At 39.4% G+C, this 26920-nt stretch overlaps 1 protein-coding gene across 4 annotated transcripts in view; it reads right to left on the bottom strand.

Annotated features, from left to right (window-relative positions):
• AUTS2 (activator of transcription and developmental regulator AUTS2) overlaps positions 1-26920 on the bottom strand; it is a 1022921-nt gene that overhangs the window by 642679 nt on the left and 353322 nt on the right. The window lies entirely within an intron of this gene.

Below are 26920 nucleotides of genomic sequence, written 5' to 3'. Positions count from 1 at the left end.
GACACAGACAGGAGTGCAGTGAGGGCCTGCGGGAGGAAGCAGATTACAGGGGTCAATGTGGAGGGAAAGGGGGAACATCTGTAATACTTTTAACAATAAAGTTAAGATATATATGAACATCTAAGGGATATACAAGGAAGAGAGGCCAATAAAGCTACCCAAAGTAGTTTGCGTAGTGCAAGAACCAGTCAAAGCTAAAATCATGACAACCAATAGCAGGGAGTTTTAGGAAACAAGTCATAGGAATTGTTATAAACTTGAAGATGAATTCATTCTACCCCAGTAGAACTAACCCGTCAATGGCCTCCACAAGCCAGCACCTTGGCATCTGCAGGGGCTTCATCTCCCAGCCAAGTCCACCTGTTTCCCCCTCCTTCCCTCTGTCCTTCCCATTTACAAAATAACAATGGGCATATTGGAAAATTTATTTATGTATATGAAAGAATAAAATGTTAATGTCTATTTCCTTTTAAATCCCTTAACTGCTAGCTATAAAGCTCCTCAAAGTCCACACAGCCTCCTGAAGCTGGGCAATGTTTCCAACTTGTCAAGGCAAAACCCACTGCAGCGAATTTGCCAAACTCAAGTTGGCATGGAGTGCATCAAGCACCATCTATAAACATTCAAGCTGTTTCTTGCCAAGCTGCAGGAAATTGCCAATCCAGGTCTCCAATTAGGACTTGGAACAACAAGTAAGTCCTCACTCACTGTGGGCATTTTTCTACATCCGTCAGCAGCGCCTCCAATGTGTGCTGTGAGGAGCCAGCCTCTCAGAGGAAGCTCACAGGCTGCTCTCACTCACCCTGGTCTGTCCAAATCCATTACCAAGTGCCAGCAGCCCAGCAAAAGTTGCTGGCAGTGACTAAAACTAGGCAAGGGAAAATGGAAGCCAATGACTGGGAGCCACCAAGAAAGGAAAGAATATTATTAGAACCACTTTCTGTAGATGAGGCCAGCTCCTCCAGTGAAACCAAAAGAGAGCTGTCGTGCCTTCCTTCTAGTGAAAATCTGGCTGCAGATTAAGTAAAGAGGTGCCACTTGAAGCCTCCTGTGCTGGACCTGCAGCTGCACTGCCCATCCTCTGTGACTGATCTCTCCATGGGCTGAGCCAGAACATTAAGGTTTTGGCAGCAGATCAGGAAGAAATCCATCACCAAGAAAAACAGGCGAAAGGGCACGGGGGGGGGGGGGGGGGGGGGGGTGTGACTCTCTTTACAATTTTCCATGCCTAGCTTAGAAGTGATCTTGTGCACTTGGCATAGTGATGGCCAACTCACTCTACCTTTAAGTTATCTATTTGGAAATCCAGGTTGCTCAGTCACCATCCTGAGCAGCCTATTTAAAAAATGAGCCTTGGGTCGACACCAGTTTGGCTCAGTGGTAGAGCATCTGTCTGTGGACTGAAAGGTCCCAGGTTCAATTCCGGTCAGGGGCATATACATTGGTTGCGAGCACATCCCCGGTAGGGGGTGTGCAAGAGGCAGGTGGTCGATGTTTCTCATCGACATTTCTAGCTCTCTATCCCTCTCCCTTCCTCTCTGTAAAAAATCAATAATATATATATATATTTTTTAAAAATGAGCCTTGGTAACAAAGGTATGAAGATGTCATATTTATAGCCAAGGAAAACACTAAAAAATAACCAGTGATGATAATAAGGGAGGAAATGTTAGGAAGATAACAGGATACAGAAGACAGGACATGAACAGGGAAGAAAAAGAGATCAGGTTTTGAATCTTGAGCTCAACCATTAAATAGTTCAAAATCTGTTCTAAAATGCATTAAAGAAAATTCTACACAATCTGAAGAGAGAGAGAGAGAGAGAGAGAGAGAGAGAGAGAGAGAGAGAGAGAGAGAACACACAATGAGAATAAAAAACTGTAATGGTTAATATTTTGTAGCCAGTTATTTACTCAAAGGTGACTTTTGGTGTTGCTGTGTAGGTATTCTGTAGATGTGGTTAATATCTACAATTAGTTGGCTTTAAATAAAGGAGATTACCTCAATAATGGGAGAAGAGGAATCATATACTCAGTTGAGCAAAAACCCAGATTTCCCAGAAAATAAAATTTCTGCATCAAGACTATATCATTAACTCCTGCAAAGTTCCAGCCTGCAGCCTGCCCTACAGATTTTGAACTTGGCAGTCCCCACAATCAAGTGACCCAATTCTTTAAAATCCCCCCCCCCTCTCTCTCTCTCACATCCACCCACACACACACACACACACACACACCCCAGGTTCTGTTTCTCTGGAGAACCCCAACTGATACAGACTTAGAAATAGAAATATAGAGATATACAGACAAACAGAGATAAAGGTGAAGAGAAATGAAGAGACAGAAAAGGATAGAAGAGAAAAACATAAATTAGGTGGAACTATGTAAAGAGCTTGGGACTCTCCCTATAACAACTCTGTGATTAATGGAAATGCTCTCAGCACTGCCTAGGAAGTCAGGGAGCATTAAAGGACTGTAAAAGCAACAATCCATCCCATTGTTTGTAGTCTGATTGCAATTTCATGGAATGCATGTTGATCTCGATTCACTACATACTTGCTTCATTTTGCCAGCCAGCACCTGCTGCTTGTTTAAAGGCATATTGCATCATCAAAATTGTATTGAGACACAAATAGGACTGACTGCATTTTAAGTAACTTCATTTCTAGGAAGTCCAGAACTGCCTTTTCAGTTTAGACCCTAGTCTTTTACTTAAAGCTGAGCAAAAATGTTCATCATTAAAATAAAACTTTTAAGAATCCAGAATTGTAAAAGAGTGAGGGGAAGCCTGGCAATGGTACAAAAGAACTCCTTCCAAAAAGTACTATCTATCTACCCTTTAAATTAGTCTTTGAATGATATGCGCACACATTCTTATCTAGATACAGTTTATAACTTCCCCTTCTACTCTAATAGAGAAACTGAAGTTTCCCTTGAGGTGTTACATAAAGGCCAGAGATTACAGGGCGTGGAGGAGAAGTTCTATGGATTTTTTATTTTTTTCTTTATGGGTCAACATCCTTTTAATTGTACAGAAATTACATTTTGTTGGCTTCGCTTTGCAGTACAATGGACACCCACAGAGATTCAATCCAGAGTTATTTCCCTGAAGTGTCCCTTTTGCTATATTTATTATTTCACCTGGAAACCATTTTAGTGAATTAGAGTGTGTGGAGTTTAGTTTAATTTAGTTTAGTGAATGCTACTTCCCATCCTCCAACCAAACTCCAGAAAAAAAATAAGTGAAACACCATAATTAAGTCATTACTTTGGACCAGGAAGTCTTCTAGGTGCTTCACATTTGCTAAATCATCCCCACTTTACAGATGAGGTGATCAAGGAACAGTAAAGTTGAGAACATTGGCCATGGTCACATGGTTTGGTTAACAAGGTCCGAAGCCTGGACCCTCCTGTGGCCTCACATTATCGCACCACCCACTCAACCTATGGAAGCATACAAAGTGACATAGGGCCAATCCAATCTCTAAAAGGAATTTAAGAAAATGGCACTGACCAGGAAGAGCAGTTTGTAATGGTGAGAACTGGCAAAGCTATCATTTGGCTGCTAACGTGTTAAAAAAACAAACAAAAAAACACATTGCTAATTTTCATTGCTCTGATCTTTCCAATTGGGTATGAATTAAGATGAAATTATTACTGGTGATAATTATCTTATAAAACACACAGTTATTGAAATAAGAGTGCATCAAGAAATCACCAGTAACAGAGGAACCTGTGGAGTTAAGTGAGAAGACAAGAGGCAAGGCATCCAGCACAAGTTCACAATGAATATTGCTTCCCAGGCTTTCACTCTAGTAACTGAATGGCTGGCTTACTTAACTGCCCCTTTGATGTGATTTAGAAAAATCAAAAAGGTGTTAAAAATCCATTAGCCTAACACCCACAAAAGGTCAGTGAGAAGCCTGTGAGCCAATAAATAATAGCAGCGGCCTTCTCCCAGATACTATGGATTTGCCCATTAGTCTTGGGCTCTGGACAGCTATGAGGCTGTCCTTCAGTTTTAGTTACCAGCCACTCTCCCCTTTCTCTGCTTTCTGGCCACTCACAGCAGACCGGGAATATGTCCTCTACAGCCTCTTCCTACATCAATATTTGATTTCTTTCCATGTAAAACGTGTTATTAAACTAATCAGAAGTTGACTTTCACCACAAACACTTTTTAAATAGGTCAAATTAAGATAAAAGGCCATGTGCTTTGCCTCTATGGAACTGGGACACTAAACCAGGCATTCATGCCATCATGCAGATTAAATGTCATTAGAGGCAATTTGTCACCCACACGCATTTATCCCAATCTAATAATTAGCTAAAATAAAGGCAGAGCGACAAACCTGTGTATTTGCCTCTATATTTCTTTTCCTAAACGAGATGAAATGTAGATTCAAAGAAAGGCTGAAGGCAATCTGCAAATTTGGATAATCTTAAAATAAGCCAATTTGCAAGAATTCAACAGAATTAAATACTAGCAGGAGGTAGTGACCCAAGAAAGTGACACTAGGAGCAGTGGGAAGGAGGTTCTGTAAGATCTTAAGTTCTGGGCAGCATAGCTTTATGAAATCACTTTTCTTTTCTACCCTTTACCCTCACTTACCAGATAATTCCACCCTTTCCACATTTCTGTACTACTAGTGGCCCGGTGCATGGAATTCTTGCACATTAAAAGGGAGTTAGAGGAAATATTTTAATATTGCTATTTGCCCTTTCTCTGTAATAGAAGTGTCAGAGATGAAAGAAAATTAGTAAAATGTATATGGAAATCTCCCTCCTGTCAGAGTCTGGGGTGCTGCTGGCCCTAGAGTCAAGCCATCACCCACCACCCGTAGGTGCTTCAAAAGTGCATGAGACACAGACCTGGCCGGCTCCACCCCCATTTAGTGAGACCCAGACTGGGCTGGCCCCACTCCTGTAAAGACCCTCTAGTGGGGAGGTGTAGTATCAGGCCCCGTTAAGCCCCACCAGGCGGGGGGTAGAGGGGTGCAGCCTCAGGTCCCCTGTCAAGCCTCACTGGGTGGGGGGCATGGCCTGAGGTCCTCCACCAAGCCCCTCTGGGCAGGGGACACAGAGCATGGCCTGAGGTCTCCCAGCCCAGTGCTGGGGGGGGGGGGGGCACGGCCTGAGGTCCCCCACCAAGCCCTACCAGAGTAGCTGTACTGGAACCAATAGCTTAAGAGCTCAAGATTATGTTCATACAGCCCCTAAAACCACATAAAACTACCTATGGTTGTTTTTTTAATTAAGAAATCAAATAATAACAACCTCAAAGAGATTCACTAACATCTAAGGAACAAGCATATTTCTCCGGCACTAATTCTAAGAACTTGAATTATATGAATCCATTTAATTGTGTCGGCAACTCTAGGATATAGAATAGTTTATGTCATAAATGATAAGCAAATCCACCAAGATAGTGGCAGGGGCAAGCCTGAACCCAGAAGGTCCATCTTCAGAGCCCATGTTCAAACCACTACATTCCACTAACAATTTTTTATAATGAATGTCATTGACTTACCAATGAAAAAAACACACAAACGGACTTAGGAAAAATAATGTAAAACAGAAAAGGGAAAACAATCACAAAAGCAATTTATAAGTAAATTTTAAGGTATGTTCTCTCTTCCTGTAAGCAACTCTCCACGGCAGATAACAGATAAATCTCTCTTTGCAATAGAAAATACCACAAGGTGAGGCAGATTTATAGAGCACTACTTGCTGTTTATAAGGAATATGATTATGAAAGATTTTGGAAACCAGAAACTCTTCCACAGAGAAAGCAGTCAATGATATAAAGTTCTGAACTGGAATCAAATCAGCACTATGGTTAGACTTTATCTCGAACAAGTCATCTCACTTTTATAGCTGGCAGTTTCCTGATTTACAAACTCCAGGGGGTTAAAGTAGAACCCTGATATACTTTTTAGTTCTAATAAGGTATGATTTTGTGAAATCCGGGTGTTCACTGATTTTAAAGTCCAATTGCAGTTCATTACACTGAATATGCTTTAATTCTTTCAATTGTGAAATTAAAACACAGCACATTAAGAAAAATTGTGTGTGTGTGTGTGTGTGTGTGTGTGGTAGTTACGGCATTTTTTAAAAAAGAATACTGTACTGATAAACCCCATGGACAGCCCCCCAAAAAAGGGGGGGACCCACAATTTTTCAGATATGCCAACTAAACAGGGAATGTAATTTGCATTTCTATGGGAGGCTTAATGATGGTTTGATTTGAGGAGGCTGCATGAGACAGAGATCAAGCCACTGGAAAAGAAAGAAAAGAAAAGAGAGGGAGGAAGGGAGGGAGGGGTGGAGGGAAGAAAGGAGGGGGGGGGGGGGGCTGACAGACACAGGCTGTCAGGATGAGTTCTGAAGGGTCAATTAACCTTTCCAAGCCAAAATTTCTTTCAAAATTGTCCACTGTACCCTTCCAAATACCTCAAAATCTGTTCCAAAATGAATAAAAAATAACTATCGCAATATAATTGTTTCCAATTCTAATTCTGCCTTCCTGTGGGCATATTGACAGTGATGGCCAGTCGGACTTTATCTAGAAGAAAAAAACTGAAAATACTGGTGTGTGAGCAGAAAGTCTTCTCTAGTTGAAGAGGCCACAGCAGCCTCTTGGCCCCATGGGAGATGCTCCAGCTGACCCTAAGCAGGGCAGGCAACCAGCTCTGAAGCTTGTGCCTGGGAATCCCTGTTTGCACAAGTCATGGGGATTCACCCTTCATGAAATGACAGCAAAGCTCAGAGGAACACCACTCTGCCCTGCAGCTGTGGCCAAGACTGTAATGTTTAAAGGTTATAGTGATTAAGCACTGTGATTAATTTAGTCTCAGCAAAATCAATTCCACTCAACCACAAATCTCTAATTTACATACCAGAGCAAGCTAAACTCGGTTCTGGTCAATATAATATGAAATTTACAATAATCTCCTACACTCCCATTCCCACCCTCTTCCTCTTCTCAAAAAGAAAGGCATATTTTATGGGGAAATCACACAAAAATTACATTCATTTTGGCAGTTTATATAATCTTTTATTTGGCTAAATTTTTAATGAAAGAATTAAAGCATATTCAGTGTAGTAAACTGCAACTGGACAATAACTTAGCCATGTTACAAGTGATGAAAAGTACTGAAATTGGATCTATATTGCTGCCTAATGCCAGAGATTTAGAAATCTCATAATAGTTGAGGTTTCATGCCATTGCCTGGTCAGTCTTTATCACATACACCAGTTCAAAATACATCCAAGTATGTTATATTTACTTGTGTAGCGTATATCCATTTGTGCAATAATTCAAAAAAGTTTGTCAAGGAAATGTACAATTACATTCCTTTCTCTCCATGGTGACGTACACAATGTGTAAAGTAAAAGACCTATGTGACATGAGCTGAAATAAGATAATCTGCTCAGTGGCCCCTCTGACCAATTCCCCCTAACTCCCCTGCTCCTGTGGTGCAATCTCCAGACCAGCTTCAATTCCCTGAAGTAGCCAAGATGGTTCATCTTCATAATCATCTTCCCATCTCCTAAACCACAGGATCCCAGTGATAAACAGAAAAAAATATTAAAGGGGGAAAGAAATATAGAAAGTCCATCCCTAAACTATCAACAACAATCTCAATTGCAAGACATAAGGTTAACACAGAACATTTAGACCTGTCAAACTAATCCTCTTAAAATGACCTTTCCCCCTTGTGCTTTCAGCCCCTCGGGTCATCCCTGTTATCTAAAAAACATTTGTTTGACAGATGAGTCTACTGTTGATTTCTCCTTCTTTTATTTAATAATTCCTTTTAGAGTAGGTTCTGTTTTTATTTACAATCTTTGTGTAGTTTTAAAAAATATATTGAGATCTGCCTTCTGTTGAAATTCTATGTCTCAAAGGAAGCAGAGCTTCACGCTGAAAATAAGTAATCTGTCCCAGTTCCCCAGATGAAATATTGACATTTGTCTGAATTTAAAATTTGAATTTTGATCAACTGCAGATGGGGAGACTGAGAATTATCTATAAGCAGAAATGCAGCCCTGCATGTACGAGCATAAAGCAAGAAAAGATGACCAGTGGGCACTGAAAAATGACTGTTGCTAGAATAAAATTCAGACAGAACCAGAAGAGACATTCCTTGAGCCATGAGCAGTTAAATGCTTTACCAGTTTTCCTTAACAGGAGATACAAATAATTCACTCAAGAATAAAATTTCATTTAGTTTGGTGTATTATGCACAGCCTACTGTTTCTTTGCACGAACTGTGAATCAAGAAGACAATTATCTCACAACATGGGTTGTGTCACCTCAACTAATTCTTTTTTATTGTACTTGTAAAGCTTCTGGGTAAAGGACTGTCGTTTATTTAGGATGTTGTTACACTGTGTTACATGCAGTGAATGAGTTCAGAATTCAAATGCACCTGTCTTTAAGTCCAGCTCTGCCCCAATTATTTAACCTCAACTTTTTTGTACCTGCATCTGTAAAAAGGGGGCTAATGATAGTACCTACGTCACTGAGTTTCTGTGAGGACTAAGGGACACCATGCTGTTAAGGTACAATGTCTGGATCATGGTAAGCACAGAGCAAAATGTTTACTGCTTACTGTTGATACTAACCTTTTATCAGGCATTGTCATAGGCACAGAGGAAATAAGAATTTGCCTTCTCCACTAAGATGTCTAGATAAGCAACTGGTTAGCAACAACAACAACAACAATAAAAGTGTGAATGCAAGAGAACTTTCCTGGGGAATGTGCAGGGCAGAGAAGTCACCAAATTTCATCTCTTCACACTTGAGATAGTGTTGTTTGGTTACCATAAAGCACTTGACAACGGCTAAGAAAACAGCTGGGTATTAGGATTTATCAGAGATGTAAAAGAGACATTATGTTCATAATTTTCTAGACACAAAAAAATGTAAACAGTTTAGTGCTGCATATATTGTGGCTTCGTAAAGAGAAAGACACCACATAACAATAAGCAGCTTGTTAGAAAATGCTATTTTGGAGCCACTTAAAGATATGAGTTAGTCCAAGCCAATTCAACAGCACCAGGTAGAGTACTCAAACACCCTGTGACAACACCAGGAAAAATATCCACCTAATTAAGCAGACAACCCAACTTGTTATCTCCCTACAGCAAGGCATCATTTGAAGAGGGGTGCATGTCTCTGTGTATTCACTCAGAGGAAGCAAAGTCTCACATGTAAGCAAGCACATCAAAGAGAACTACTGAAAAATCACAGAGAACAAGAAAGAAAAACAATACAGTACTTAGGGGAAAGGCAAATGAAATTGGGTATCAGTATTCAAGTCCCAATTCACTGAACAATCACCTATTGAGCACTGGACAAAATACGGCAGGAGCACCAGGAGCAACAACAGTGAGTGAGAAGGCTGCGATCACTCTGAGTAGACAGGGTTTATTTTTAAATGGTATCTCTCTATTCACCTTCAGAACCATCCCAGGAAAATAAGAACTAGAAGGAATGGTCTGGGTTGGAGATAGGCCTTTCCTTTCTAATCTTTCCAATTAGGGAAGTACAATGTCCCATTTGGTGCTGCATTGCATTTAAAATGTCTGTCTCCTCATGAACCTGAAAGGAAAGTAGGCTTCAGGTTCAGAGCCTTCCATAAATAACAGTATCTAACTAGAATTCCATAACATTTTCATTCTTATACACATTTTCACAGTTATTTTTTTTTATGGCAAGTGTCACTTGCCTCCAATTTATTATAGTGGCAACATATTTCCTTTTAAACAAATATGTGTTGGAAAAACAAAAACAAAAATAGTCAACTTTTTTAAGTGTACCAAATAAATTATGATGAAACTCCAAATGGCAATTTGAGAAAGGTAGTAGGTCATCCTTGGCTATTGCAGATACCATGAAGTTATTAGCAAGATGAGAAACTAAAAACTCCCCCCAGTGCATCCTCTCAGCCCTGCCTACTTAGCACTCCACTTTCCCTTGGTCAGGAATAGATCTCACTGACAGTCAAATGTGGATGGGGGAGCATGGGAGGGGAGTAATTAAGTGAGCTCATGCCAGTTTTTCTGCCATCATTCAATCCAACAGTCTTCCTCTATCAAGGGGATGTAGGAGATGTGAAGATGGTAGTGAGCAGCTTAAGCAGAATTCCTATCTCCCAGCATCCAGTCTAGATCCTTCCTCAGCTGTCTGCTCTGAGTTTAACAAGATGAGAATTTCAAGAGACAGGATTTATTTTTCCAACCCAAGTTAGTCCTCAAGGTTTAGACAGGCAGAAAATTGTTGTCACCAGCTGTGGGAAAGGAAGAAAGCTTTCAGTCACAAGAGGATTAATAATCAAATTGCATTCACTGCATCACAGGTAGATACAGCTGCTAGCCTGTGGCATAATCTTTCAGGAAAGTATAATACTAAGTGAAATAAGCCCGTCTGAGAAAGACAAGTACCATATGAATTCACTCATTATGTGGAATCTAATGAACAAAATAAAGTAACAAACAAAATAGAAACAGACTCATAGATAGAGAACAGAATGACGGCTATCAGAGGTGAGCGGAGTTGCAGAGCTAGGTAAAAAAGGTGACGGGATTAAGGAGAAAAACAACAACAACAACTCATATACACCACAGGATGGTGGTTACCAGAGGGAAAGGGGGGTGAGAGCTGGAGGGTAGAAGAGGTTATAGGGGGGATAAATGATGATGAAAAAATTCAGTTCACTGACTTGGAGTAGTGAACACAATACAACATACAGATGGCACATTATAGAACTACACACCTGTAACCTATATAATTTTATTAACAATCTCACCCCAAAAAAGTCAATAAAAATAATAAAATCTTTCAGTTTACAGCTGCATCCCCACATTTTCACCCCTTGCCACACCAAACTTTAAAAAGAAGCGAATTCTTCCAGTAAAATGTGCTTCTATTGAACTGTGCTAGCTCCTATAAAAAGTAACCATGTGGAAATTTACTGTATAAAATATTCTTTCTTCTCCTACTCCTGTCTCCATGCTGGCAAAATATACCACAGACATACAACTGTCCTGTTGATGAGCACTCACTTCTCTATAACCCAAACTCTAGAAAACCCTCTAGCTAAACCATCATTTGTTTCATCTTTTATTCTCATAGCAGAAATACCTTAAATTATACTCATAGCAGAAATACCTTAAATTACAAATACAACCCAGCTATCTTATATAATAAAAGGCTAATATGCAAATTGACCAAACAGCAGAACGACCGGTCACTATGACATGCACTGACCACCAGAGGGAAGGCACTCAACGCAGTAACTGCCCTCTGGTGGTCAGTGTGCTCCCACAGGGGGAGTGCCACTCAGCTAGAAACCCAGAAGCCAGGCTCATGGGTGGCAAGTACAGTGGTGAAGGTGGGAGCTTCTCCAACCTCCATGGCAGTGCTCAGGATGTCTGAATGAGGGCTCAGGCCCATTCCCTGGAGAAGCAGGCCTAAGCCATCAGTCGGACATCCCCCGCGGGCTCCTGGACTGTGAGAGGGCGCAGGCCAGGCTGAGCCCCCTCCCCCCACTGAGAGCACAAATTTTGTGCACTGAGCCTCCAGTCTGATCTGAAAAGTCATTGTCACATACAGATCACATCACAGAGTTTTTCTTTCAACTGAAGTGCACAGGCAAGATGTTTCCTCAATGTCAGCATGGTCTTCTTTCAAATGTTAAGCTTAATCCAATCTTCCCAATTGGAAGACAAAGTTAAAAATCTTCTAATACCATTCCATGAACAATTAGCCTATAAAGAAAATGACAGTGTCCCTCCCCTGCTTCACATAAGAAAAAAAGGGGAGGGCGTAAGAAAAATATAGCAATTAAGAGAATGAAAGGAAGTAAAGACAAAAGAAAGTATGGAAAATTCCTGACTTCAGAACATTCAACATCATAAAGACCCACATTTTTGGATGATGTGTTCCAGCAAATGGATGTCAGAATTGTGTGTGCATTGAATAAACTGACATGTTTACAAAGAAGGCCACTTCACAGAGAGCTAAATATATGAACCATGCAGGCAGAAAAGAACTGCCCTGGGGAGGAAGTTGGGGGATAGGAATGGATACCACACTCCCTCTAACTACTCCTGCTTGTTTGCCCCTTTCAACTAGTCCCTCCACTGTGCTAAGCGTCCAGGGAGGTGTCAGGTAGTGCCTACTACCAACTCTTTCTGCTCCCTCCACTCACAAAGGATGCTTCCATTGATACGTGTCAAAATCCAGTACCACCAATACTTTACAGAGAGCAAAGGGTGGTGAAGAGGAAGATGGGGCTAGGAGAACAGCGTGGGAGGAGATACCCTCCCTGAATGGCAGACCTAAGAAAGCAAGCCTAGGCTCTGCCTGCCTCACAGTGGAAGACTGTATTTAAGAGTTTCACAAGACAGAGAATGACAGTGCAAAGACTGAGGAAGCTACAAGGGAACATCTATATCTTCAACACAGGCAGACATGTAGAGGCACCATCTTCCAGCAGGATTGAGAGGCTGCATGGCCACTTTGATGCTCAAAATCCATAGATGGCCAACTGAAATGTGACAGAAGCAGCCTGAAATACACACAGCACTGCTTTGAAGTATGAAATGATGATTGAAAAGCCCAATACAACTTGTCAGGCCATCGTACCAAAGACCCATGCTGCTCACCTCCCATCTACATATTCTCTTAGCAGTGAGGTTTCCATGAAGCTCTCTCAATAATTTTTTAAAAAATCCTCATCCAAGGATATGTTTTTACTGATTCTCAGAGAAAGAGGAAGGGAAAGAGAGCAAAAGAGAGGAACACTGATATGAGAAACAGTGATCGGTTTCCTCTCCCACATGCCCCAGAGTTTAAACCCAGAATTTTTTTTGTTGTATAGGATGATATTCCAACCAACTGAGCCACCTGGTCAGGACAGGACTCTCATGAGATAATTGGTTAAGTAAAGTTTTCTAGTTTTATATATATATTTCTATTACCTATTTCATGGTAAAATGGTTTCCAAGTTCCAAATAAGTGAGTTATAAGCCACCTTTTATAACAGAGGTATTGGTAAGCAAAATTAGAGGGGTTAAGCAAGGCTATGAGGGTGGAAATGAGGACATATCAAAGGAAAGGAGGAAAGTGTCAGAAGAATGGGAAGAGGGCTGGCTTTAGCTCAGCGGTTCCTTCGTCTGGTGGTTCCTTGTCGCACCCGCCTCAGAAGAATGGGAAGACACAAGAGACATAGCTGATGTGAATTTTGCTTTGTCAAGCACATAGTCAGATATCCACTTCAAATCTAAACAACTCAATATAACACAAGTCTTGCCGAAACCGGTTTGGCTCAGTGGATAGAGCGTCGGCCTGCGGACTGAAAGGTCCCGGGTTCGATTCCGGTCAAGGGCATGTACCTTGGTTGCTGGCACATCCCCAGTAGTGGGTGTGCAAAAGGCAGCTGATCGATGATTCTCTCTCATCGATGTTTCTAACTCTCTACCTCTCTCAATTCCTCTCTGTAAAAAAATCAATAAAATATTAAAATAAATATATATATATATATATATATATATATATATATATATATATAACACAGTCTTATTTGATTCTTTCATCAGCTTATGTGACTGGGTGACCTTTTTCAACCTCAGTGTCTCCCTCCCCCCATGTTTTATTTTATTTAGTCATGGTCGATAGGGCCCTTGGGAGAAATCTTGCCCTTTTCCTAATTTCAAATCAACACATAAGCAGCCTTTGTTCCTATTTGAAAGGCATATCTCCAGCAAGAGTCACTACTAATCTGTCAGTCCCTTTTAATTACCAAATCAAGGATGTGTCAAACATTACTCAAGTAACTGAAGAAAATCTCTCCCTTGTCTGTCCATCAGTGGTATGGATCCTTGGTACTGAGCTCTCCCTATGAGCTTTTCCTCCTGATTTCAAAATCCTGTTTTGTGAGCACTGTAAAATAGATAGATCCTGTTTGGAGATACTGGAGAATATCTAGTTTGAGTATAATTTAAGATCATTAAATTTAACAGATTATGTGCCCAGCCTGTTTTGTCTCCTGAATGGAAAGTGTAGTGTCAGTCACCAGTGACTGGCTGGGTGCTTAACGTGTTACACAACCAAAATATATGAATAATGCATAGTGAACATATTCTCAATTAGGATCAGATACACAAAATCTCAGCGGCTGAAAATAGCCAAGGCTTGTTCTCATTCACACTACATGTCTATTAATGAGTCAGTAGAGGTTCTTCTCATCAGAGTCATTCAGAAATCTAGGCTTGAATATTGCTAATCCTCGTGTAAAGGAAAATAAAATGTAGTAAAGTACATGCCCAGAAATCATGCTCACATTTCATTGTCAAAACCAAGTCACGTGGCTACCCGAAGTTAAAATGATCAGAGTAGACCATGTGCATAGAGAAAGAGCAGTTGGAATATTTGCAGACAGCAAGCATTAAGAACTACCACAATGTGTGGCACTATTTCAAATACACCTGAGAATGAGACTTTCAAAATACTAACTCTAAATTGAGATACACATTTTTTTAATCCTATTCCTTAATATCATGAAAATGCATCACAATTCGCAGTCAGAGAACAGAAGACAATTTGACAACTTTACCTCAAGTATAATTTATTTTCAACTACATTAGCATAAACGGAGATTGTGTCTCCTTTTAGTTAAAAATGTCCTGCTGAGGCACATTTTTAAAAAAATGAAGGCTCACGTATAATATAACTTTGTTAATTACCATCATATAACACTGAACAGAAAAGACAGGTTAGTGTCCCCAGAGAGTGACAAAGAAAATGCCTTACCCTTTGAACATTAGAGTTAAAAAATATTTTGACATATGTCACTCTTGGCAGACTCCTAAAATAGATTCTTTAACATTTTAAAGGTGGGCAGATAGACATGCAAATATCTCTTTAAAGAAAATAAGAAGGCTTGACATTTACCAAGTCAAAAAAATAATACTTTAGGTCTCATAAGAGCTAAGCTAGAAGCCAGTCATACTATTTATAAGTCATATGACCTTGGACAAAATTTTATTTAATATGAGGTCTTATTTTCCTTATATGTAAAGTGACAATAATATTTTGAAATGTGTAACATGTAAATCATTTATTAAAGTGACCCACATAATAAATGTTCAATAAACCTTAGCTCTTATCATTATCATCACCACTATCACTGCCACCAAATCCATTCTAGAAAGTGACCAAAGAATCTATGTAAGTTTATAAGTATAAAAGATATATATATATATATATATATATACCCAGAACTCTGAAGAAAAAGCTATAAGGAAATATACCAATTGTAAGAGTCTTTATTATAGAATAAAGAATAATTTTACTTTTTCTGGAACAGACTTCATAACTTTTCTACAAAAAAAAAAAAAATAGTTCCTTAAAAAAACAATTATTTTGAGGAGAAAAAAAAACAAAAGCTCCCTCAAGGTTATTATTTTTCTTTCATACTAAATACAATGTAATTTAGCTATAGTTTTAAAAGTTGCTTTTAGAGAAAGAGAGGAAAGTGGGGAGAGAACGAGAGAGAGAGAGAGAGAGAGAGAGAGAGAGAGAGAGAGAGAGAGAGAGAGAGAGAGAAAGAGAGAGAGAGAGAGAGACACACATTTACCTGCAGTTCCACTTATTTATGCATTCATTGGTTGCTCTTTGTATGTACCCTGGCCACCGATTAAATCCACAACCTTGTCATACCAGGACAATGTTCTAAACAAGTAAGCTACCTGGACTGGGTTAATATAATAAAATGTAAACAAAACCAAAGTTGTTTCCATCAAGTATCTTCTCAATGTGTAGGGCATTTTTTTGCCTTAATTTCTAATTTCTTATCTCCCCACGAAGAATCCAAGAAAATATTTAAACAGGTATAAAAGAGCAATAAAGATAAATATCTAGCCTTGTGTAAAGGTGGTATATCACCTGTGCCAAATTCTACTTAGCTAAAACCTAGGGAGACAGACACCCATATCAGAACTTCTATCTTTAGTTCAGAATACAGTGACATTATATCAGAAATCCCAGATTCCTATGGAAGCAAAGGTACCACAGATCACTCTCCTCATGTCTTCTTCTTTTTTTTTTATTTTAATTGATTTTTCACAGAGAGGAAGAGAGAGGGATAGAGAGTTTGAAACATCGATGAGAGAGAATCATCGATCAGCTGCCTCCTGCACATCCCCCACTGGGGATACCCCCGCAACCAAGGTACATGCCTTTGACCAGAATCGAACCCGGGACCTTTCAGTCCGCAGGCCGACGCTCTATCCACTGAGCCAAACCGGTCCCGGCATGTCTTCTTTTTTTGAAGTAAAACCTCAGCAACAAAATGGCTGCTCCAGCAGAAATGAGGTTTCTGTAAGGCATTTACACAATGCATTACTAAGCATGCTGTTAAAAGTCCCTATTGGACCTAACACCACCACCACCACCACCACCCCTCTCCCTTCCCAACTCTATGATAAAGGGATAAGGGGAGTGACAGAGGCATATGATCATTTTATAAAGGTACCACACAAGCGAACCTCTTCGGAACTGGGGAGGAAATTATCAAAGCTCTTACACCATCTGTCTGTGGAGGGGGAGAAAACAACAGCTGGTGCAAGAAGTAGCAAGATGTTGGTCCTGGAAGTGACAAGATGGGAAATGACAGGGAACAGCTTTTCACTCTTCCAACAGCAAAAGAAGCTTGCAGCCTCTGCTCTGGTGTTTGAAAACCTCCAGCTGCTGCTCTCTTTTCACATTTCCATATCTTTGTTCAGACAACATCTGAAAGCCTGCCTTTCTGTTTTCAAGCACTTTCTTTCTTTGGAGGAACATACAGGGCTATCAAGTGCAGGCTTCTCCCCCGCCTCCTTTTTTTTTTTTTTTTTAATAGGCAATGTGGAATGAATTTTAAATCTCACCATGGAAAGGAAAAAAAGGACATATAGTATCATATGAGCCTCTGTGAAACTTTTTCCAGTTGCCTTTTCCAAGAAAAATTTACCATGGGCTCTGGTTTCTGTCGTTGGGTAGTTAAACTAATATTAGATTTGGAGTATGACTTCTAAGGAGATGGGGATTAAGACCTACCATGAGCAGTGTTTCCAGGGATAGGGCACCCAATCCATGAACTAACTACTTGGAAATAGTGGGCTATACTTCTCTACCCATTTGCACTAAACACTACCACATGCATGCATTTCTTTCTACTTTAAACACTGGGTTTAGGAAGTCGGAAAGGAAGTAAGTTATAAACAAAACATACACAGTCTAATGCCAGAATTTCAAAGGACTGGCATACCACGTTAATCAAATATTTTGATTTAAAGTTGTCCCATATGCTAAACATCTAAAACCAATTTTCTAAGAACTATGGGATATGCACATAAAATATACTAAAATGACACTGAGGAAAAGTAAAAATTGTATTTGCTGCCACAGATCACATTTGGGAATCTCACTGTTTCAGACTCCACTGACTTCTCTCTTATCCCACGTGACTTGGCACAACTAGTACATGGCCAAGTGCCCCTCTGTTGTCCATCATCAGGCCAGCTCTGTCTTTTTTTTTTTTTTTTTAATATATTTTTATTGATTTTGTACAGAGAGGAAGGGAGAGAGATAGGGAGTTAGAAACATCGATGAGAGAGAGGCATCGATCAGCTGCCTCTTGCACACCCTGTACTGGGGATATGTCCACAACCAAGGTACATGCCCTTGACCGGAATTGAACCCTGGACCTTTCAGTCCCCAAGCCGACGTTCTATCCATTGAGCCAAACCGGTTTCAGCGCCAGCTCTGTCTTTACAGCCCAGGCTGGGTTCCATCTGCAGTGCACGCCACAAAGCCCCCTCTTTGAGAGGCTGACTCTTCCCCCTGAACTCAAACAAGTCTGGGTGTTTCTAACAGCCCTCTCTAGGTGACTGTCTGTGCAGTGCTCTCCTCTAAAGAAGAGGGCATGTCTCACTGATCTTTATAGACCAGTCCTACCTAGCATAATGCTTGGCAAATATTTAAAAAAACACACACACACATTTTAAAAACACAAATATTTAAAAAATCCCTATTATGTCAGACATCGGAGATTCAAAGTTGCTATGGAACACAGTTCTTATTCCCCCAGAACCTAGAGCACTGCACAATGTGAAGCTAAATATAAAAGTAATAATTATATCAGTGTGTCCAGTGTTATGTAAACAAGACTTCTGGAAATACAGACCAGGCCACCTTTGAAAGATGCTTAAAATAAATGTTCACTAGATTAAAAAAAAAAAAAAAATCTTCACAACAGTTGAATGTGCCCAACTGCAGAATCCCATTTAGTTTGAGGAAGCTACTTAATCTCTCTGTGCCTCAGTTTCCTCATCTATAAAGCAGAATAACAGCATCATAATGATAATATTAGAATTAACTGAAATTATATTTTAACTGTGTAGCATAATATCTAGCAAATATACATACTCAATAATAGCTAGATATTATTTGCTGATGCCTCTTCCAATTTCTACTATAACAAAAGAGTAAATGTGGTATTATTTTATTAATATATTGAGAGATAAGTGCATTCTAGGGCTAATAGTTTATTTGTGTGACATCCCATATCTAACCAGTAGGCCAGTCTTGTCAGTTGTAACAGCCAAATGCAGAATCCCTCACCCCATCCACTCCCACCTCTAGTCTAAACTCCATCACTTCTCCCCTGGAAGTTTACTGCATTAATTAGCTACCTACCCAGTATCCAGACCTCCACATTGGTCCCTACTTTCAACACAGTAGCCAGTGACCATAATGTAAGTAGAGCATATGATTTCTCTACTCAAAATCCTCCCATAGCTTCCCAATCCAAAGTCTTTATGACGGTCTGCAATGCGCAAATGGTGTGGTGTGGCCGTCCCTTTCTTTCTGACTTCCACTCCTTGCCCCTGTACTCACTGACATCTAGCTATGCTCCTCTCCCCTGTACCCTTGCTTCCACTTCAGTAACCCTGTGCTTGCTGTTCCCTCTGCCTACAATGTCCTGCACTTGATATTCTCAGGGGCCTAATTCAATGTTCCAACATTACCTAATCAGTGAAGCCTTTTCTGAATGCCATATTTTAAATAGCACCACCCAAAGCATTCAGTATTCCCTTTATCTGCTTTATGTTTTGCCACTGCTCATAACTGCACCTGATTTTATTTCTGTATTTTCTCTCTTCCCCCACAAGAATCTAAATTATACAAGGACATGCATTTTAGGCTGATATATTCACTGTGATATCACTAGCATCTAGAATGGAGTTGGGATCACTGAATAAATAATCAAGAGATACTCAATAAATTTAGAAGAATGAATAAATGAGCACATGAATGAAGAGCAATCATTTTACAAATAAAAATGGAGGTTCATTTACATTTCTTCTTAACAACACAGCCATGTGCCGCTTAATGACGGAGGTACATTCTAAGCCTTTGGTTTCAACATCACAAATAAACTTTTCCTTTGGCCATGATCATCATGGTCCTGGGAGGGGCAGGCTTCTGTGTCTGGTCTTCATTCCAGATCAGTAGAACCATATCGGATATTAGAATCAGGCCTTTCTCACATTTTTAATAGCCTTATTGCCTTCAATTAAACAAATCATTTAACAGCTTCTGGCACATTGTTCTTATTTTTCAAGATTGTAGCTATTGTGGAATAGAACATGCCTGGTTGCCAAGAAATAATTATCACTGATTTTACACCTTCAAATCCTTACCCACTTTTAATTTCATTTCCAGGTCAGTCACTCAACATGGTTTCTTACTGGCAATATTCAAAGTAGATTCTGTACTCTTATGGCCCATAATAAACAAAACAACATGAGAATAAAGCACAAGAAAAAATTATACAATCAAGAGACAATAAATGCTAGATATGAGGCTGCTGCAACATAAACCATATACTGTTTTTCGACAAATTTTTAAAAAATATATATTATTAATTTTTTTACAGAGAGGAAGAGAGAGGGATAGAGAGTTAGAAACATCAATGAGAGAGAATCATCGACCAGCTGCCTCTTGTACACCCCCTACTGGGGAAGTGCCTGCAACCAAGGCACATGCCCCTGACAGGAATCAAACCCGGGACCTTTCAGTCCACAGGCTGATGTTCTATCCACTGAGCCCAACCCGTTTCGGAGCAAAGTTATAAATAGTACACTCTAAAAAGTATACTATAATAAATACATAACCAGTAGCACAGTTATTTTTATCATTTTATCATTTATCAGGGGTTTGATGTTAGGATGGATACAGCGTCACAAGGAGATAGGATTTTTCAGCTTCATTACAGGTCTTTTGGGACCACCGTCACATATTTGGTTTGTTGCTGACTGAAATGTTATATGGCCCATGACTACATAAAGAACTCATACAACTATCCTTTACAATTTACACATTGCTACCACACACATTCCCTTATTTGAGCCCCACAAAATGTGTGTTTCTTGGGCAGGAAGACAATAACCACCATTTCATAAAGAATAAAACTGAGGGTGAGAAAAGTAAATGGTTTAAGTGGTCAATGCAGCCAGTAAATACCAGGAAACAAAGGAAATGAGGACTGAACTGGGTCCACTGTTCTGTCCAGCCACATAGTTGGTCTCCCAAATATGTAAAGACCATGAAGTGGTTAAGCTTAATAATGAACTGGCCCATGGAATGTTATGCCCGTTTTCCCCACTTAAAACACAGCAGATAAGCCTGAACATTACATCTATGCACACAAGGGAACAAGAAGATTGCTCTATCACTCTTTATATCACCTTTTTGCTTTTCCACAGCACTTTTTTTCAAATACAGCAAACAACAAAGTGCATCAATTACGATATCGGCATGTATGTAAATTCTACGGTTTGGGGACCAAGCAGATGAACAATGCTTATTCAGTGTCCAGTTTACAAGAAATAAAGCAAGATGAATGTAGACTATTGTTTGAATGCATTGCCTAGATAAAACGGCTTTCCACTGCCTTCCAAATTGTAAATTATATCCTATTATCATATCACTAGAGGCCCAATGCACGAAATTTGTGCAAGAGTAGGCCTTTCTTCCCCCAGCCACCAGCACCACTTCCCTCTGGAACCCAGGACCCAGGCTTCCCTAGTAGCCCTGGCTTCGTCCAGAAGGATGGAAGGAGATCTGGTCTAATTAGCATATTATACATCTATTATTATAGATAATCCCCAACAAATGCTAACAGACACTGGATCCTTCCACTTCATGTGCCCATAACTCTACCAAAGTGCCTCTGCATGTTCACATTCCATATTTTACAACCCTGTGGTCTTACACAACTACCCTTATTTTGACCTTATTTATCCTTTAAAATAATGATTCATCTTCTGCATGATAAGTTTTGTCATTCATCAAACTCAGACTTGTCCCTCAAGGTTTTCTCATCATCTTGCCTTATATCATAGACAACTACATCCTTCTTAGCACCCAGAAATCTCCTCTCTCAAACATCCCCGCCCGCCCGTGCTCCCCCCCGCCTCCCCACCCCCCTCCCTGGTCAATCCCTCTCTCTCTTTGAAGTGGCTTTAAGGATCAAGGTTGAATCTTGGCTAGCTCAGAGTTTTGATGAACTTTTTTTTTTGCTATTATTTTTTCCCAAATTAATGTTGTATTATGTTGTCATCAACTGCTGCACTTACTGCAGGGAAGGCAAGAGAAGTAGCCATTTCAACGGTGCTGGGGGACACAAGAGAGGCTCTGTCCCCTCCACAAACCACACTTAGAATTTCTACAAGTCAGTCAGTATTACTGAACTGCACTCCTTCCCATGAGCCTTATTTGGCAATTAATTATTTTCTGCCTTGTCTACCAGATCTCAAGTTCACTTGAGGGCAGTACCTTATGATCAATCACCCCATGTTACTTACTTCATAAACATTCTTATTGCAACTGAAATAAACCTAATCAACACGTAGAAAAGAGAAACTGACTCCATCTCCAGGCCTGATTAAACCCATCAAAATCTTTTCATTCTACCTGCCAATGAGGACATGCCAACTCAAGGTGAAAGATTTTATGCCCTTACCCTAAACAGGTCCAGGGAGGCAGAGGGGAGGACTTGTTCTCTGTCTGGGGGAGAAGTCATCTTGCTTTCAGACTCTCCCAATCTCTCCACATACACTCCCACTCTTCTGCAATTATATTTAAGCAAAGCATATGGCCCCAACAGCTACTAGTATGCATTCACAGCTTAGGAATGACACTGATACTATGAATGTAAATACAGGAGAAAGAAATTAACTGGGTCTCTGAGTACAGGCAGCCTATTAAGTCAGTAAGTCAAACAACACCTTGAGGAGGCCCTCCCCACCTTATTGGTTAAGCAAGTTACAGTCATGTTTTCTGACACACATGATTGAAAGCACCCTAACTTATACATTATCTAATTGAATTCTCTACAAGTGGGGGGAGGGGGGGGAGGGAAAGATCGGTACCCATTTCAACGCCATATAACAAAACTTAATTTTATTGTAAAATTGGCCTTATCAGTAAAAAAGAAACACCTATATAATTTTAGTTAGTTGGGAAAACAAAATGAGACACAAATCATTAATATGAAATAGCACCATAAGAAGTAACTTAGTGAAAAGATAGAGTGTTTTTTTAAAAAAAAAGTTTGCCTAGGGTCACATTAATGTGTCATCACCAAAGCATGGATGATTACCAGACTGGCTGCAAAACTTCCTTTAAAGCATAGCGCCGACATCCTCACCTCATGATAAAAGCAAAAAGGTGGATCTGTGTTCACATGTGAAAAAGAAATGGGACTGCTAAAGAGGTGTGTGCTCTAGATCCTGAGGGCATGCTGGAGTGGAAAGAAAAATGGACACAGACTTTGAAGACCCTGATTCAACACTCCTCTCTACCCTACCTTCTCCAAATCCTCCTGAGTCCAAGGAAATACACAATGTATCAATGTCTCAATTCCAGGCTCAAACATCAGATCCTTTATTAAAATCCAGGCAGCACCTTGATGGGGGGACTTATCATCTTCTTTGTAAAGTGTGTTGTTATGTTGTTGTATTTGTTGTTTTCTACCCTGGAATGCTAGGTCAGAAAACCAAAGAGTCTGTTTTCTACTGTGTCCAATGAGGGTTTTGATCTTAATACATAGACTACTTACCTCAATATTTATTCAAAAATTTATTTATTAGACAACTACCATGTACCAGACCATGAAGAAATAAAAATATAAAATAGGATCCTTATCTCCAGGAAATTAAAAAACCTATGGGAGGGTTGTTGTAAGTATAAAAATCTTAGTGAACTAAATTAAATCCTAACACTTTATAAAGTAAGTACTAGTTTTCTAAGATGAAAGTAGCAAATCAGAATGATAATCTCCAAGTACCAGGTGACTTTTAGTACTAGAAGGAACCGATGCCTCAAATCAATAAAATGTTCTAAGTGGATAATGAGGAGCAGTTTCAAAAAATAAATCTTAAAAAATTGTGCATCTCAGTCTGCCCAACTCTCAGACTCTTGATTCTCACCCGAATACTTCCTTGCTATTTCCACCAGTCAAGCATGAGCTAGCCAGAAACCCTTCCTCATCTGCCCTGATGATTAATTTCATATCCCATTAATCTCTTTAATTACTTTATTATCTTTAAGTGAAAGGAAACTAGGAAACATAACAGATAACTAGAAAACATGCCACTTAAAAGCTCTGAATCTCGGCCAAATCCGGTTTGGCTCAGTGGATAGAGCGTCGGCCTGCGGACTGAAGGGTCCCAGGTTCGATTCTGGTCAAGGGCATGTACATTAGTTGCAGGCACATCCCCGGCAGGGGATGTGCAAGAGGCAGATGGTCGATGTCTCTTTCATCGATGTTTCTAGCTTTCTCTCTCCCTTCTTCTCTGTAAAAAATCAATAAAATATTTTTTTAAAAAGTTCTGAATCTCTGATGCTGTATTAGACACACATATATATGGTGAGCAAAAAATACATATGAAACTAAATTTTTAAATTCATAATATAATAAAATATCGGACCTCATTGCCTTACTCCTTGAAAGTTGTTCTGTCAGCTTCCCCAAACTTTCACATACTACCAAGTTTTTACACTCATCTAATGACTTTTTTCTTAAAACTGCTAATTTTTTAAAAAAAGAATTAACATTAGACAAGTTAAATGTCTTTAAACAATTATCAAAAATCCCCCTTGGGGCACAATTTTGTCTTATCAAAAATAGCTTTTAAATTAACTGAGTTTTCACAGCTTTTAGATTTTTGAACTTAAAGATTAAGGGTCATTTACAAATACGTCAGAATGTGCAGAATGAACATTAAGATTTGTAAGATTGAGCAAATATCACCTTCATTTCTCCATCCCCGCCTCTAAACACACAGTGTGGTCACAACCAATGATCTCATTCTAGATTTTTATGAAGGAACTCAAAATACCATTTGTTTTATTGCTGCCAAATACACACTGGTGACTCAATGATTATGTCAGCAAAAACTCCTGTCTCATCTCTCTCAATTCTGTGTTTTCACAGTTGTTTTTTTTTTTTTTAAACATAAGTTCAGTCAAAATCTAAGTGTGCCCTGTTTCTCCCTCCCTCCATATTTATGATTCCTTGTATTTATGCATTATTTGAAACCATATCTTTATCCCAGTCAAGGACAAAACTTGAATAAGACAGAACTAACAATATACATTTATAAAATGATCCTGGGCAGTTTGACCTTGGAAGTATTTATAAAATTAATTATAAATCTTAATAAACATAATGCCATCTCAGCTATGTTTTTCTATTTGTTCAGAAAAAAAAATTATGGGAGACCAAGCCAAAGATCCTGCTAAAGTCTAATGAATTGTGTCTGTGACATGCCTCTCTCCCTGCAGTTTTTCTAAAACAAAAAAACAAAACAAAAAGGAATGGGTAAATTCATGCTGGCTTTCTCTAAGCACTGTTCTCTCTTCTCAATGCTCATTATATCTTTTGTTCTAAAATACTGTCCAGGACCCAAATGAAAGGTTACAAAATTTACCTTCATTATTTTTATTATTAAAGCCAAAACACATTGCCTCAAAGATAAGTCTATTCTCTCTCTCTCTTTTTTTAATATACTTGATTTTTTATTATTTTTTTAAAATATATATTTTATTGATTTTTTTACAGAGAGGAAGGGAGAGAGATAGAGAGCTAGAAACATCGATGAGAGAGAAACATCGACCAGCTGCCTCTTGCACACCCCCTACCGGGGATGTGCCTGCAACCAATGTACATGCCCCTGACCGGAATGGAACCTGGGACCTTTCAGTCCGCAGATCGACGCTCTACAACTGAGCCAAACTGGTTTCGATGATAAGTCTATTCTCTGTTAAGTGTTCCCTTACAAGCTATTCTTTCACCTTGAACTTCTCTAACTCATTGGTCAAATCTCATTTTCCCCTATTTACTAAAAGATGATTTTGCTTTACAAAAAGGTCAAATGCAAAATTGGAACAAATGAATCCTGCCTGCATTCTGTGTCACCAACACTATACCACCCACCATTGGCAGTAATCACTATTCTCAAAACAAATCTTATAAGAGCCCATGTTTTTCTTTATATTTTTTTTAAAGATTTTTGAGATTTATTACTAACTCTTTTTTTCAGTCATTGCTGAACAAGCTTTCCAGTATCTACTTAAAAGCTCAAGCTTAAATCAAACCAGCTTTATATTGTCAGTCAGACCATCCTAATGCAATACGGAAGGCTGGGTTAAAGCCCAGCTTCTGTCCAGTTCTCATGAATTGGTGCCCCGGCCAATGGGCATACAGTCACCATCACCGTTTGTTCTTGTTTTGTTTTGTTGTTATTGCTTTAAAAGAGGTAGGCAAAAGAACAACCCCCTGTAATAGAAAACCAGAGTCACTGGCCAAGATCTGGTGCCATCTGCCAATATGTGTAAGAATGCTGTTGAAGAAAGGTTAGAGATGGGGCAGATTGAACTCTCTTTAATCATTGCTTTATTATTTTGCTCCTGTTTGTGTTCAATAATTTGAGAAAATGATAGAAACACAAATCTTTCTGTTCAAATAAAAAGATGAAAGGAGAATACACAGTTAAACTATTTATCCCTCCTGCCACTTCATTCCAAACAATGCCCACACCATCCTTCTCGTTGAAGAAGGCAAACATTCCACTCTGAGATGAGAGACCACAGAGTTACCGTGTAATGTTCACTAGAATTAGATGTCCCACTGCTCTTCTTTCCATTTTCTGTGACTAAATTTAATTTGTACAACTCTACACCACTGACATTTTAACCATAATGACCTGATTTAGCTCTTTACAAGAATATTTAAATACCAGAATAGAAGACAGGTTTAAGATACAAGATTACAGCAAAACCAGAGGGTCTAGTAACACAGGGTACAAAGCTCCTTTTGATCCCATCTTTGCCTCCCTTCCTAACTCCTGCCATTCCATCCTTTCCAAATTGTACTCCAGTCATTCCATTCTGATTATAGTTCCCGGAATCTTATTTCTTAGTGTAGATCATTCTTATATAAAGCTTATTTTGAAAAAAATAAATTTGTTCCAATGCAATTGGTATAGTAGGAACAAGCAGAGCATAACATGAATTTTGTATTTGCTTGTGTGCAATTTCACATGCAAGAAATACTAGGTGAATTCAGACACACTGCACCCAGGTGTAGTGATAAGTAAGCTGTGGAGAAACACACACAAAGCATAGACATACACATACACATACTTCAAACATTTACCAGCTACCTCAGTTCACTGTATGGACATGAGTACTCCCGTCCACACCTGGTGTTACAAATTTCCACCCATTTCACACACCCCTCTTCCACCACTTCACAGTAAGGTACGAACTGCAACCCTTTCAACATCCACTTACACCA

The sequence above is a fragment of the Pipistrellus hanaki genome (assembly GCF_964339955.1).
Source record: "Pipistrellus hanaki genome assembly, chromosome: 4".
Lineage (NCBI taxonomy): Eukaryota > Metazoa > Chordata > Mammalia > Chiroptera > Vespertilionidae > Pipistrellus > Pipistrellus hanaki.
Note: the sequence above shows the minus strand (reverse complement) of the source record. Positions and strands in the feature narration are given on the sequence as shown.